Here is a 14,564-nt window from a genome sequence, read left to right on the forward strand (position 1 = left end):
AAAACATTATACAGTTTCTACCATAAAAGTGCATAATCTGTGTGTGTCCACTGAAATAAACATCGTTGTACTTCAGTACCCCTCTCCTGTAAGAACATAGATGCAACTCTCCTGGAGCAGACATGTCGCCAGTAGATAACGATAATGGGTACTAATGTGAAACTGTATCCGACGAAATGAACCCTTCCCCGCATCCCAATAAAATAAAACCTTAAAATCAACTGACCTCAGAAAGAGGAATAAGAAAAGATGGCTGAATCAACTCAGAAGAGCTGCAGCCTGTAGCAGTCGAAGGCACAACAGGGCTGTGGCCCAGCAGGATCTCTCTCCAGATGACCTCGGGCCTTCCACAGTGTCCTTACCCTAACTGCATTTTGCAACGGTCCAAATGGTGCTGGGCTTTTGGAGAGGGGTGTGGAGGGGGAGAAGTGGGGTGGGAGAACGGAGGAGGATCTGCTACAGAGATGATTATTGAAAGTTGACAGCTGCCCAACACACTGTGTCCCTGGCAGCACCTGTTGCGTGTCCGTGGCGGCAGCGAGAGTCAGATGAAGAAAGACAGCTGTATACACGCCAACAGCAGCAGGATGCGGCGCTGGACTCGTGCTCTGCCAGCCCAAGATGTGCCAAATTCGCTGGCCCAGATTCAGATGGCTGGGTGTCCGCTTGGTGTGCCAGCAAGTAAGCCCGGGAACACATTTGCATTAACACCGCTTGGCCACCTCCCCCTGTTCCTGCCTCCCGCGCTGCATACAACATCGGTCTTCGTCCCAGAATGTCATCTTGAGGCCGCTTTTCAGAACCAGTGCTTCAGCGAAACATGAGGTAAGCCTGATGCTGTGCCGAATTGCCTCGAAGGAAGCCAGCATCAGCTGAGAGCAAAACAGAAAGGTCCAGCTCAGGTTCTTGGCAGCTGGTTAGAAAAATACGCTGGGTGGTTTCATTGTGTGTGTGTGTGTGTGTGTGTGTGTGTGTGTGTGTGTGTGTGTAAGAAAGAACAGATGAGGTTTTGCATTTTATCTCACGCAAACAATGCTCTTACCCAGACACTTTTATTCAAATTCCTTGAAATTTGGGGGGAGTTTTCAAGTTGACTGGGAGAGTTTCACAAAGACAGTGGATATTATAGGGAAAGTTTAGTTCTGCCTGCAAAATTGCTTCCTAAGATGGAGAAGTGCCCGGCACATCTGTCTAATTTCTTGTCTTTTTTCAAAGCTGTGGGGTGAGTGTTAAGCAATAAGAGACTTCAGATCTAAATGGGGATGCTTTTCTTTGCACAGACTTCTGTTTGTAAGGAAGGATATATATATATATCCTCTTAGCCCTTTTGTGGCAGCATGTAGGTGGTGACAGAGATGAAGCCTGAGGAGTAAAGAGGCCCATAAATCACAGCTTTTCAGAGATCTCTCTGCAACTTTTTAATCTTTATTTATTTGTTCATTTTTACTCTATTGAGATTATAATGACATTTCTCCCTTCCCTTTCCTTCCTCCAACACTCCCGTATACCTCTCCTTGCTCTCTTTCAAATTCATGGTCTCTTTTTTCATTAATTGTTATTGCATTCATGTATGTGCATGTATATATATATATATATATTCCTAAGTATAACCTGCTCAGAAGGGACATTGTCCATCATGGTAGAGACAGCATTGTGGCAGAAGTGGGTGGTGGAGGTCTGCTTGCCTCATGGTGAGGGGGGGTGAAGAGGGGGGGAGTGCCAATACACACTTCAAAGGCACACACCCAGTGACCTACCTTCTTCTACTAGGTCTCATTTCCTAAAGGCTCCACTTACCTGCCAACAGCATCATCACCTGGGGAACAAAGCCTTTAGTACTTGAACCTTTGAAGACATGTGAGATCTAAAGCTTAATTTATAAATTTTGTGGGTCATGATATGTACATTTTACTTATTGGTCATAAAATCATTCAACTTCTTACTTTGCATAGTAGTGTGTGTGTGTGTGTGTGTGTGTGTGTGTGTGTGTGTGTGTGTTCACACTACTCAAAAAAATATAAGTGTGGCCAGGTGTGGTGGCCCAAGCCTTTAATTCCAGTACTTGGGAAGCAGAGGCAGGCTGATCTCAGAGTTCAAGGCAAGCCTGTTTTACATAGCAAGTTCCAGGCCAATCGGGGCTCCATAGTGAGAACTTGTTATAAAACAAACAAACAAAAAAGTGCAAGTGTGTATGGAATGTAAGGCAATTGGCACAAGATGCCTTTAACCTCTGTTATCTAGTGAGAACAGTGAAACATTGGCTTCATGAAGAGAAACCAAGAACCATTAACACGTTGTTCCTGCTTGATAAAAAGGAAAGCAGTGAATTGGGTAGCGACCCATAAAGGACCATGTTTCTTAACATACTTGACATGAAAACATATCAACCACCAATCTCTACTTATTAGTCTAGATTTAGGAATTATCTTTCATAAGCTTTTCATCTCAGAACTTGACATAAAGTTTACTAAAAAAATTTTAGCTTACCAGTTGCATTTTTATAATAAGAATGTTGTGTTTCCTTAAAATTTTGTATCTAATTGTATTTTGCATCTTGCCTTTTTGCTTTTGTTAATGTGCTGTTTTAAAATGTAAGGTATTGGGGCTGGGGAGACAGTTCGGTGGTTAAAACACTTGCCATGCAAGTTTAAGGACCAGAGTCTGGATTCCCAGGACCCACATAAAAGATGGGTGGACCTGGCAGTCCACCTGTAAGGCCAGTGCTCATGAGGAGAGACAGGATCCCTAGGGCTAGCTGCCTAACTAGACTCGCCAGATCAGTGAGTTTGAAGTTCAGCAAGAGATTCTGCTCAATAAATACAGCATCAAGCAATCAGTGAAGTCACCTGACATCAAACTCTGACCTACACATTCACACACACACACACACACACACACACACACACACACACACCTGCATACATCTGCCTGCGCATACACACATATGCACATACATACACAGACATAAAATGTAAGATATCTTATGTGTGCATGTCTCATATCCATGCTCTCAGAGACCATGATGATGGGAACTTCTTCAGCATCCTAGAAGAGTACCAAGCTCAGGAGAGCACCAAGCTTAGCAAAGCACCAAAGTTCAGTGGGCTGCACCTGGTTGTCATTGTGGGAAATGTGGGTTCATTGCCACTCGGCACACACCCGACAGCTTTACTCCCAATGACTTAACAAATGGCTTTACTCGTCTAGATAAGCAACATTCAATACAAAAGTGAATCTGCTGCCCCCCCCAAAAGGGACAAAATGTGCATTCAAGCAAACTGTACACATTATGAAGGTGCAGTATTTCTAAACAGTTCCCAAGCACTCAACTTTAAAAACTCCTCAATAGTCCTGTCCTGCAAAGAACTTCATATATTTTGTGGACTTTTTTATAAGTGTGGTAGTTGTTCTCTTCTTTTGTAGCAAATCCAGAAAGCATTAGTGTCTAGATATGGATTTATCACAGGTATTATCTTTTGTTGTTATTATTTTCATTCTGTATTTCACATTAATTTATTTGGCTTTAATAGATAAAGGAAGCTGTCCTGGTGTTTGAAACCAGGAAAAGGTCTGCCTTCCTTTCTGAAGTTTATGAACTCTGTGGCCCCTCACTAGTTTTGAATATCCCCCTTCCCAGTAGCAAGCTATCACCAAGGATGTACAATGTATGAGACAGTCACCCCTAGGCTTGGATTTCTTCCTATCCAGATATATGGCCATGTGACTGGGGGTGGGTTTCTTGACTTCTGTAATCCTCAATTTCTTCATCTATAAAATGAAGATAATAGAGATTGTAAGGATTAAGTGAGATAATGAATGTCAAATATTTAGCACAGTTCCAGGTGCACATTAAGTACCCAATAAATGTTAGCTGTTCTGATTAGCAGATATTCTTCCAAGCCATGGTTGGATTCCCAGAAAGGGTGCCCTGCTCTCCAGATCCAGCCCGTGTTGACTTGGATGCAGGTCATGGAAGGTATACCTCACAGTCACATTGGCTATCTTCAGCCACACCTTGGATTCTCTCTATGTATATTTAAGTGAGAGAAGCCATGAAGATCTACAAATGAACGATGGCCAGTGTAAAGGCCAGGGACTTGTGGAAGCATTTGCAAGAAGAAAATCTCACTGGAGGTTGTATGTGAGTAGCATCAGTATTGACCAAGCCACTCTTTGAAGTAGAAGGCTCCAAGGGTTCCAAGCAGTTTAGACCTGGGGGCTCTAAGCAGATGCCTGTTTCTCTTGCGTGTAATCTGTCCTAGGTAGAGTTACTATTGCTGTGATGAAAGACCAGGGACAAAATCAAGTTGAGGAGGAAATCATTTATCTGGCTACACTTCCATATCACTGTTCATCACTGAAGGAAGTCAGGACAGGAACTCAAACAGGGCAGGAACCTGGAGGCAGGAGCTGATGCAGAGGCCATGGAGGGGTGCTGTTTGCTTACTGGCTTGCTTCCCATGGCTCGCTCAGTCTGCTTATTTATAGAACCCAGGACCATCAGCCCAGGGATGGCCCCACCCACAGTGGGCTGGACCCTTGCCCATCCATCACTAACTAAAAAAAAAAAAAAAAAGTGCCCTACAGACTTGACTACAGCCTGATCTTAGGGAGGCATTTTCTCAGTTGAGGTTCCCTTCTCTCAGACGTCTTCAGCTTGTGTCAAGTTAACATAAAACTGGCCAGCATCATATCTGAAGGGATTTATCTGGGTCTTGACCTTACTTTCTAATCAGATTTCTTACCAAGATCCTTATGATAGTTTTAGCTTGTCCCACACTTTCTTACTTATTTCCCAACCTTAGGACACTTCTACTTGAGTGGGAGATCTCTCTAGTGTTTTCCTGAGATATCAAATGATGCCAGGTGCTATAGTTTAGATCTAGAACATCCCACAAAATTCTACTAAGTTAAGGGCTTGTCCTCAGCTTGGTTCTTTGGGGAGCTTCCTGAACATCTAATGGATGGAGCCTAGTAGGAGATCTTCTGTCAATAGGGGTGGTCCCTTAAGAGGGATAAGGGAATACCAGTCTCTTCTCTGTTCACATCTTCCACCAAAAGAACAGCTTCCTTCTCCACACACTCCAGCCATGATCTACTGTACCACATCAGGCCCAAATGTGGCAGGACCAAGAAGCCATAGACTAAGACCTCTGAAGCTGGCAGCCAGAATAGAACTTCTTATTATATAAGCTGATTCTTCCGGGTACCTTGTCACAGTAGGGAGTGCTGGCTAATAGACCACGTGACCTGAAGTGCTCACTGATATCCCTTTCCATAAACAAGGTGGAGAAGTGGCTCCCACCACATCCTTTGTTAAAAATCTTGATCTTTAGGCCAGGTGTGGTGGAGCATGCTTTAGTTTCAGCACTCAGAAGGTAGAGGAAGTGGATTTCTGTGAGTTTGAGGATAACCTGATCTACATAGTGGTTTCCAGGTCAGCCAGGCTACATACTAAGACTTTGTCTTAAAAGGAAAGAAAGAGGGGGAGGAGGGAAGGGGAGAGGGAAGGAGAGAATGAGAAAAAAAGGAAAGAAGGGAGGAAGGAAGAGAGAGAAGGAAGAGAAAGAAGAAAACAATTTCTGACCTTGAGAAGGCGATAGTGAGGTCAATCTCCTAGCATACAAGCTGACTGCTGAGCAATTAGAGCAGTGCAGAGGTGGATAGGAGGATCTGACATGGGTTCCCGCATTTCTTCATTTTGTCCTGGGTTATCTGTTGCTCCTGACCCAGCCCTGAATGCATCATGAGATTTCAGACACCGAAAGTCTGCCTTCACTGTCAGCCTGGTCTTTCATGTTATTAAAAACAGATACTGTATGTATTTTATTTCTGAGAGTAACAAATAGATATTGAAGTATAAAGAAGCTGGGTAGAGAGACGGCTCAGTCATTAAAAGCACTTGTTGCTTTTACGGGTTCTGGGTTCCATTCAGTTCTCAGAACCCACAGGATGGCTCACAACCATTTGTAACTCTAATTCCGAGGAATCCAGTGCTCTCTTCTGATCTCTGACCGTACTACACACATATAATACACATCCACAATGCACATACATACATGCAAGCAAAACACTGTATACATAAAATAAAATAAACAAAAATAAAACCAAAAGAATTTAAGCCTACTACCTAGTAACAGTAACATCTGCAAACTTAGTGGAATATTTGCTGTTACTATTTTTAACACAGAGAAACCTATGTTTTTGTTTTTATAAGAAATGAAATGTATGCATCAGAAGGAACTAAACTTTGGTGGCAATTACTTCAAATTCTATCACCAAACATAGTTTAAGGAGTATTAGACAAAACATTTTGGATGCATTTTTGTGGAGAAAGCAGCTTGGGGAAGGAGGAAGGGAGAAAGGGGGTAAGGGAGAGAGATTGGAGGAAGAGAAGGGAGGGAGAGAGACATTTATCAAATGCACTTACTGTATTTCAAGAGGCAATATTTGGGAGCTAAGGGAAGAGGATTACTTGAACTAGAAGTTCGAGGCTACCTTGGGCAACTCAATAAGACTTTATAGTTCTGAGACAATATGAAAGCTGAAAACTGAGACCATAATCTAGAACTATTTGTTTTTAAGTCAGAGTTACCCGTTCACTCAAACAACCCCCTCACACAAAAACAAAACTATTCTTTTTTTTTTCTTCAGTAATATCTATATTTTAAGCTTCTCCATAAAGATCACTATTTTTGTCTTTGACATTTTTTAGTTCAAGTTTATAACAAGCTTCACATCATATAGATATGGGTTTGGGACCTGCTGCTGACCATCTTTCAAGTGTTTCAGAATATATTATATCCAAAGCTACAGCTGACTTAGCATGCTCCACATGTGTTTTGGCTTTGGAATTCCTGTGTCACTTTTGTTGGGACACTCTGGGATAAGGAGGCAGAGTCCAAGTCGTGCACACGCTGGCTCTCGGAGGATGGCGCAGCATCTCTGTGGACCCTACACCCCGAGTGTCAGTCTTTAGTTCCTGCCTTGATACGTGAGTCTCTCTTCAAACAACTGTGGGGCTCACTGCTGCTATTAATCTGTCTCTGTTGCCAGATCTGTAGCTCCAGAGTGAGGAAATATTATCTGAGCAAATATTTAAGCAGAATTCTCTACACTGCACTGGTTCATTAAAGAAGAGTTTTCCCTCAGTTTGTTCTGGAGTAAAGTGAAATGCCCCAAACAAACACACTCTCTAGCTCCCCCAGGACTTTTTTTTTTTTTTTTTGCCATAGTAGGAAGACAGCATGTCTCAAGAAGAAAGGCTTGATGATGGTGACTCCCTTCTCCTCTTGGACACAGTGTGCTGGGGAAAGCCCAGTGAATAGAAAGTGATAGGACAAAGTGAGGTCTGTGCATGTTAGTATTTCTAGAGTACTGGATGGAAAACAAACTACCTGTCTCACTTATTTCATGTTTGCATAGCTGATTTTAGGAAGTTTTTTTAGTTTCTTTCTTAGAAAATATTTATTTTGTGTGTGCGCGCACAAGCGCGCGTGCATGCGCATGCACGTGCAGCTCAGAGGACGACTTCCGAGAGTCTGTTCGCACCTTCCACCTTGCTGAGGCAAGGTCCCTGTTCTATGTGGGCCTGTGCTGCCTGCTCTGGGCTAGCTGGCTCTCTGGTCTCTACCTTTCTTCTGGGAGCAGATGTAGTGAGATTACAGATGTGCGTCACTGCGCTGGGCTTTCGATGTGGGTTCCAGGAATGAAACCTGGGTTTTCAGAGTTATGTGGCTAGAGCTTTTACCCATAAGCCATCTCCCCAGCCTGACTGTGCTTTTCTTAAAAGCATTTGTGTTGGGAGCAATGACTTTGAGCTGGCTCTGCTCCTGTCAACAGCCACCCCCCTAATGTTTTGTCAACACTAACCTCAGGAGTGAGCGCAAGGCACAACAATCCATTCATGAAGAGTTCCAGCACAGCAGATCTTCAGCTTCTGACCTGACCCAATTAGTAGAGGACATTTGGCTCCAGCAGGCCAGACTGCTCCTGAGAATCTTCCCCATTACACTTTATATCTACATCTACCACGAAAATGACTGCTACTAGCTCCTACCACACGTTTTTGTCGAATATAAGCCATGGATAACTATTCTCTACTTCCAGAATGCCTACACTCTCGGTATCTCCAAGCAGATATATCAATTCTATTATTAAGAACTGCAGTGAAGGTTGTGGTGTGTGTGTGTGTGTGTGTGTGTGTGTGTGTGTGTGTGTGTGTAGTGGTTTGCTTGAGGATCTGTTGAAGTTGGGTTATATAGATTTGGGTTTTTTTTCCCTTTCTTTCTTCAAATGCGTATGTTAAAAGAAAGCGACTGTTTATTATTTGGGACCACAAAATTGTATTTGGAATCAGAGATAAAAATATCAAACTCTCATCTTATATTTAAAAATAGACATTTTATTATATTGAGGGAAGCTCTATCTTGTTATTTTTTATCACAAAGGAGAGAGAAGTGAAATCCGACTTTAAAAGGCTGTGGAACATTGCGCATTTAAAGTACTCAGCAAGTTACTCCCTAAAGCACTCCATATGATATGTAAATCTTTTGATCTTTCACAAAATGCATGAATACTATAAAGAATAATGAGGACAAGCTTGGAAAATACAATATTGACTGTCAGTGCAGCACTTAGCCACAATTATTATTTGCATGGCTTTTGCAACGTAACCAGGGGGGATACCTCTGTGAGTGCGTGAAAACCGTGCCAGTCTCTGCAGAAGACGATCGGATTTTCTGAGGAAGATTTCTTTTGCCCTTCCCCATGCTTTGGTTATTCTTTCCTTCCAAAAAACCCTTTTCTGAAAACAGAAGGAAATCTTTGGAAAGGGTAAAATTGACTGGAAGTTAAAGAGAAGCTTTGCTCCCCCATTGTCATTAATTATCATATGATGGATAACCTAAGTTGGCTTTGGGAAGTATCACTCCATGACACCCTGCAGAAAGAATATTTAAAACCTGCTAAGCTGCTCTTTGTAAAAAAATCTTTATTTGAAACTTAGGTTAGCAATCTGAATAACATGTTTTCCTCAAGCTTAGTGTGAGAATAGTTCAGCTGACATTTCTGAATGTTTTATGAATTACAAACTCTGAACTGTAGCATTTATTTGTAATGGGCAAGTAACAATGATTGTATATGTCAGTGAAGATTTTGATGGTTGAAGCCACTTTGTTATAGTCAAAATAGGTAATGGGCTGTGTTGTTGTGTCTGGTTGAAGTTATAGGACAGGTCCTGCCAGCTTCATCCCATCTGAAGAGTACAGAGCTGCTCTCTAGGGACAAACAGCTTATGGGTGGAGGCAATGTACCACAGCTTTTGGGAGCAGTTATACAAATGAGAAGAAAGGTAGATTTCCAGGCTGAGATAGGTGAGCCCAAGATGTCAACACCAGGATTCCATCCGACATGGTCCAGGTACCTGGAGCATAACTTGGATGCATGATTATAGATATTTTACTTATTTGTGTGTGTGTGTGTGTGTGTGTGTGTGTGTGTGTGTGTGTGTGTTTGTGTGTGTCTGGTGTGTGTGCTATCTTCCTGGAGCTGGAGTTACAGGCAGTTGTGAATAGCTGTACTGGGAACCAAACTCAGGTTCTCTGTAACCACTGAGCCATCTCTCCAGCACTGATATAAGAATAGATTTTGATTTTAAAATTTGTACAACTACTGCAAAGAGCCTAGAAAATCTAAAAGGATTTTGAAGAGGAAAAATTTAGAGGACTTTGTTATCTGATTTAATAACTTACGATAAAGCTACAGTAATGAGGACAGATGGTATTTGACATAGAGGTAAACAGACAATAAAATAAAATGGAGAGTCCTATATTATAACTCTGTGTGTGTGTGTGTGTGTGTGTGTGTGTGTGTGTCCACATGCATGTGCTCATGTGGCACTCAGGAGAGCTTGCATTGGTTCTCTCCCGCCATGTTGAGGCGGGGTCTTGCTTGTTTCTGCGCATGCCCGCTCCTTCCCCCTATCGCTGTCTCCTATCTTGCCACAGGAGTGCCGGGTTTACAGATGTGTACTTTCTTCCAGCATTCCAGGTATTGAACTCAGACCCTTGGACTTCCACATCAAGCACTTTTACGAGCTGAGCTTGTTTCCTACTCCCATGTGACTTTTGATAGAGGATCCACGACAGTCTATCTAATCCAGCAAAAAGTTTTCTGTTAAGTCATGTTGAAACATGACATCCACATAGGGAAAGAACTCACCTCAGTCTGCTATCACACCATCTACAGCAAACTGTCAAGGTAGGTCACAGGCTAAGAATCGTAGAACTTTGAGATGCATTTTAAAGTGCTTTATCTATTATTGCTAATGTATGTATGTGTGCTCATGTACACATGGTGTAGACAGGGCACTAGTGCCAGAATGTGCATGGAGCATCCATCCAGAGGACAACTCTGTGGGTTTCTTTTCTCCTTCCTCCTCCACATGGGCCCCAGGCATCAAGCGCAGGTGGCCAGGACTTGATGGCAAACAACTTTACTCACTGAGCCATCCTGCTGACTCAAGCTTTAAAATATTTTAGGAAGTATAGTAAAAGTTTCTGAAAACTGAATATAGAGAAAAGTTTCTCAGGGGATGCAGAAATCATAAACAATAAGATAGAAAAAATATGATAAATTAGATTTTATCAAAATTTAAAATTCCTACTCCTGAAAAGACATCGTGAAGAAAATAAAAGAGCTGAAAATATTTATAAAGTATTTATCTGGTGAAGAATATGTGTTCAAAGTGTGTATATATATGGAAGAGTGGGTGCATATGTCCAAAATACACTGTATGAAATTCTCAAAGAATTTAAAATATTTTAAAAGTATGTATAGAATGTATGTAACTCAAAACATAAATAACTCAACTTAAAAGCTAAAAAACTATTTGAGCAGTAACTTTATGAAAGAAAATGTATAAGTGATCAAATGTGCTCAAATAAAAAGCCCTCAAGCCATTTTTATAAAAGACATGCAAATTTGAACCACAGTGAACTATCAGTTCACATGCATCAGAACAGCAGAGATGCAAGACTGCTGTCAGCCGTGAGGATATGGAGCTGCTGGCATTTCCACAGTGTTGGTGAGTGGGCAGAACTCTCTTACATAATGAATATATCAAAACCCACATTCTCACTCAACAATTCCATTCCCTGGTGTTTACCCATGGGAAAATAAAGTATTTAAAACATTGTTGGGAAGACTTTTATACCAGCTTTACTCATAACAGCCAAACTCCAGAAACAACTCTGGTGTCCATCTACAAGGACTGAATAAACTGTGGCAAATACATCCATTGTTATGCTACTTAGCAGCAAAAAAAAAAAAAAATGAATTACTGAAACATGCAACATGTGTAAGTTTCAAAAGCATTATGCCAAGTGAAAGAAGGCAGGCACTAAAGGGTGCATATTATACGATTCCATTACAGGAAATTCTGGAGTAAGCAAGACTGATCTAGAGTGCTTCTGGGGTACCACTGCTAGGCCTGACCCGAGTCCACAACTGAGACCCACATGGTGTTAGGAGGGATCCAACTCACAAAGTTGACCTCTGGTCTTCACACACTACACCCCAGCACACACACACACACACACACACACACACACACACACACACACACATATGCACGCACACATGCACGCACGCACACGCATGCACATTCACATACAACTGGTGTCCTTTATAAAAACAAATAGATGGAGAGTTGGCTCAGTGGTTAAGAACATGTACCGCTCTTCCCGAGGATCCGAGTTCGGTTCTGAGCACCAACATCAGGTGGTTTACAACCTCCTGTAGGTCCACCTTAGGACATTTGATGTCCCTTTCTGCCCTTCACAGGAACTGCATTCATGGTCACAAACATAATTTTAAGTAAATAATAAGTTATGAAAGGTAAATTATTTATGAAAAGTATAAATAGTTTTCATTATTGTAGATTATGCTTTATTGTCTACTCATTTAATATTTAGGGGAAATTGGGCAAGTGGAGGTTTTCCTTCATTTGACTTACTTAGCTGATGGATGTTCAAAGTACACTGGCTGTCTTTAATAAAAATATGATGCAGTAATTTTAAATACATGAATGGGATTAGCACCTCCCCTTTTTTTGGTTTTTTGTTTGTTTGTTTTGAGACAGGGTTTCTCTGTGTAACGGCTCTGGCTGTCCTGGAACTCACTTTGTAGCCCAGGCTGACCTCAAACTCACAGAGATCTGCCTGCCTCTGCCTCCCGAGTGCTGGGATCAAAGGTGTGTACCACCACTGCCCAGCTGGGATTAGCCATTTTTATTCACAATTTTAAACTTGACCAAGTACCAGGATTGCAAGAGAAAAATATAAAAATAGAGGCTCCGTGGCCATATTCAGACTTGCGAGTACCTAAGAGCAGGGTCTAAACTCTGCTGTTCTAACATACCAGGGATTGCCCTGCAATAGCTGTCTGGGCAACTGTGGGCAGTAGCTCAAACAATGGCACGTGTTTTTCACAGGATTTCTGAAGCCAGAATTCTGTAGAGGGCTGGAGATTTAAGCAGTAACATGTCTGCTTTCCAGCCTGGGATCAGATCCCCTGGAGCTGAAATTACAGATATGAGCTGCCCAACATGGGTGCTGGGAACTGAACTCAGGTCCTCTGTGAGGGTAGCAAGTAGTCTTAACCACTGAGTGATTTCTCCAACCCCTTCTGGGAATTTTTGAGATAGAGTTTCACCATTTATCATTGGCTAGTCTCAATTCATAATCCTCCTGCCTCAACCTCCCCAGTGCTTAGATTACAGTCACCCACTTTATAAATGATTCCTTCAGAAAAAGAATTCACATGGGTTTCTCTTGCATTGCGTTACACCCGTTGAAACTCTTTTCTTCATTCTGTGTTTTATACATTGGTTAACTATTCTCTAGTAATTTACTGTAGCAGACTACATTTTATACACCTTCAGCCCCTCCCCCCAACATTTAATAATTGGCTTAGCAGCATCATTTTCTCCCTTTGGAGAAGACAGGCCAGTATAGTAAAGGAGTCAATTTTTTTCCAGGGGAAAAAAAAAGAAAGAACTATCCTGAGGATTAGAAATAAAGTTTTATTTATCCATGGCTAGTGATTATTTTTTCTTGCTTATCAAGAGCAAAATGCCAACAGATAATGTGGATCAATATAAACAGGTTCTTTAGGCAGTTTCAAATTTCATTGGTTTATCCTTCCAGAGCCAAAAGAGCCACTTTTAAGATCAAATCATGCAGATGTAGGGCCTCTGAAAATCCTTTTTCTGTATCAAGGACAGGAGACAAGCCCGTACATGCACTTTCTTGTTTACAAATGTCTTGGCAATTTTTCTTTCATTTGATGGTGCGTGTGAGAAGAGTGTGAGGAAAGCACAATGCTGCGCTAGACTTCTAACATGACACTCAGTTTACCTCTTAAATTACCCCCTGAGAGAGACTTTTTTAATGTCAAGATTAGCAAAAATCCCCCTCGGAGTCTTTAAAGTCAGAACTCCTAAGTGTTCTGCCAAGACTTTATCTATAATGCCATCAAACCTGTTCTCAGCGTCATTTCCTTGAGCAAACTTGTTTGTGGAGTCACTCAAAATCTGGAAGCCTGAAGAACAATTCAAATCTCTGAGCAAACTTCTGGTTAGGATTCTCTTGTTCAGCTGTAGCTGATCCGTGGCCTTGATTTGAACTACTGACATGTGTTTGACAATTACCTCGGCAGGGGAGTGGACATGCTAGCTGAGAAGGCGTGTGAACGGCTGCTGGCGTCAGCATTCTCTTCCTCACATGGCAACAAAACCATCAAGAGTCTTGTGAGACAGGACCTTCGGGCTTTAATTAATGAATTATTTTTAATCTATTTCCTTTGCAACGGACTCATTTAGACTCTTCGGGGTCATTTTTGAAAAAATAAAATGGTTCTCTAAATAGAAATCAGAAAAAAATCTGGACTCATGAACTTCTCGCACCATGGCTCTGAAGCAGATTGAAGGCTCCAACCCCAGGGGTCACTCTGAGTTACTTGTCTTTGGAAAACATGCTTCTTCCTTCACTTATTCACTCAATAAACATGCATTATGCCAGCTATCTGCCAAGTTCTGGAGCAGACCTGAGATATGAAAATGATTAACAAGTAATCCCAACCTTGAAGGAATTCAGTTAGGAGAAACAGACGGACAAATCATTCTTACGCTGCAGACAGGTCGGGAGGACTTGACGCCCCATCCCTGGGTCTCTGGCTGCATGAACGAGGAAACGGGCGCTAAGACGACAAGTTGAGGGGAGAGCACTTCACAAGGCCATTTACTGAGACCACATTTCAGCCGGTTTGAGATTTTTATGAGAACCCCCCCGCCCCGCTCCCCCCGAAATAACCGGAAGACTGGCCAGCCTGAAGCATGAACGGTGGCCTCCAGAGGACAGCATGCATCCGCAGAGGCTAAAACTCTGAACCTAGAAACAGCAGCTCTTGAGAACAGGCCCCTCAGGGAGATGTAGAAACAGCACTAGCAAAAGGCACAGAGGAAGCCTGGGCTGAAGAGGCGTGGATAGAACAGGACCAGAGAA

General features: G+C 42.1%; 1 long non-coding RNA gene across 1 annotated transcript; it reads left to right on the forward strand.

Moving 5' to 3' along the window:
• The first annotated feature begins 586 nt into the window (after nucleotides 1–586).
• LOC119088587 lies at nucleotides 587–14,166 on the forward strand. Its single transcript, XR_005092254.1, has 3 exons — nucleotides 587–825; nucleotides 10,043–10,260; nucleotides 13,720–14,166. It is a non-coding gene; the product is annotated as an uncharacterized LOC119088587 (long non-coding RNA).
• Nucleotides 14,167–14,564: the final 398 nt, after the last annotated feature.

This window comes from Peromyscus leucopus, chromosome 9 (genome assembly GCF_004664715.2).
Source record: "Peromyscus leucopus breed LL Stock chromosome 9, UCI_PerLeu_2.1, whole genome shotgun sequence".
Lineage (NCBI taxonomy): Eukaryota > Metazoa > Chordata > Mammalia > Rodentia > Cricetidae > Peromyscus > Peromyscus leucopus.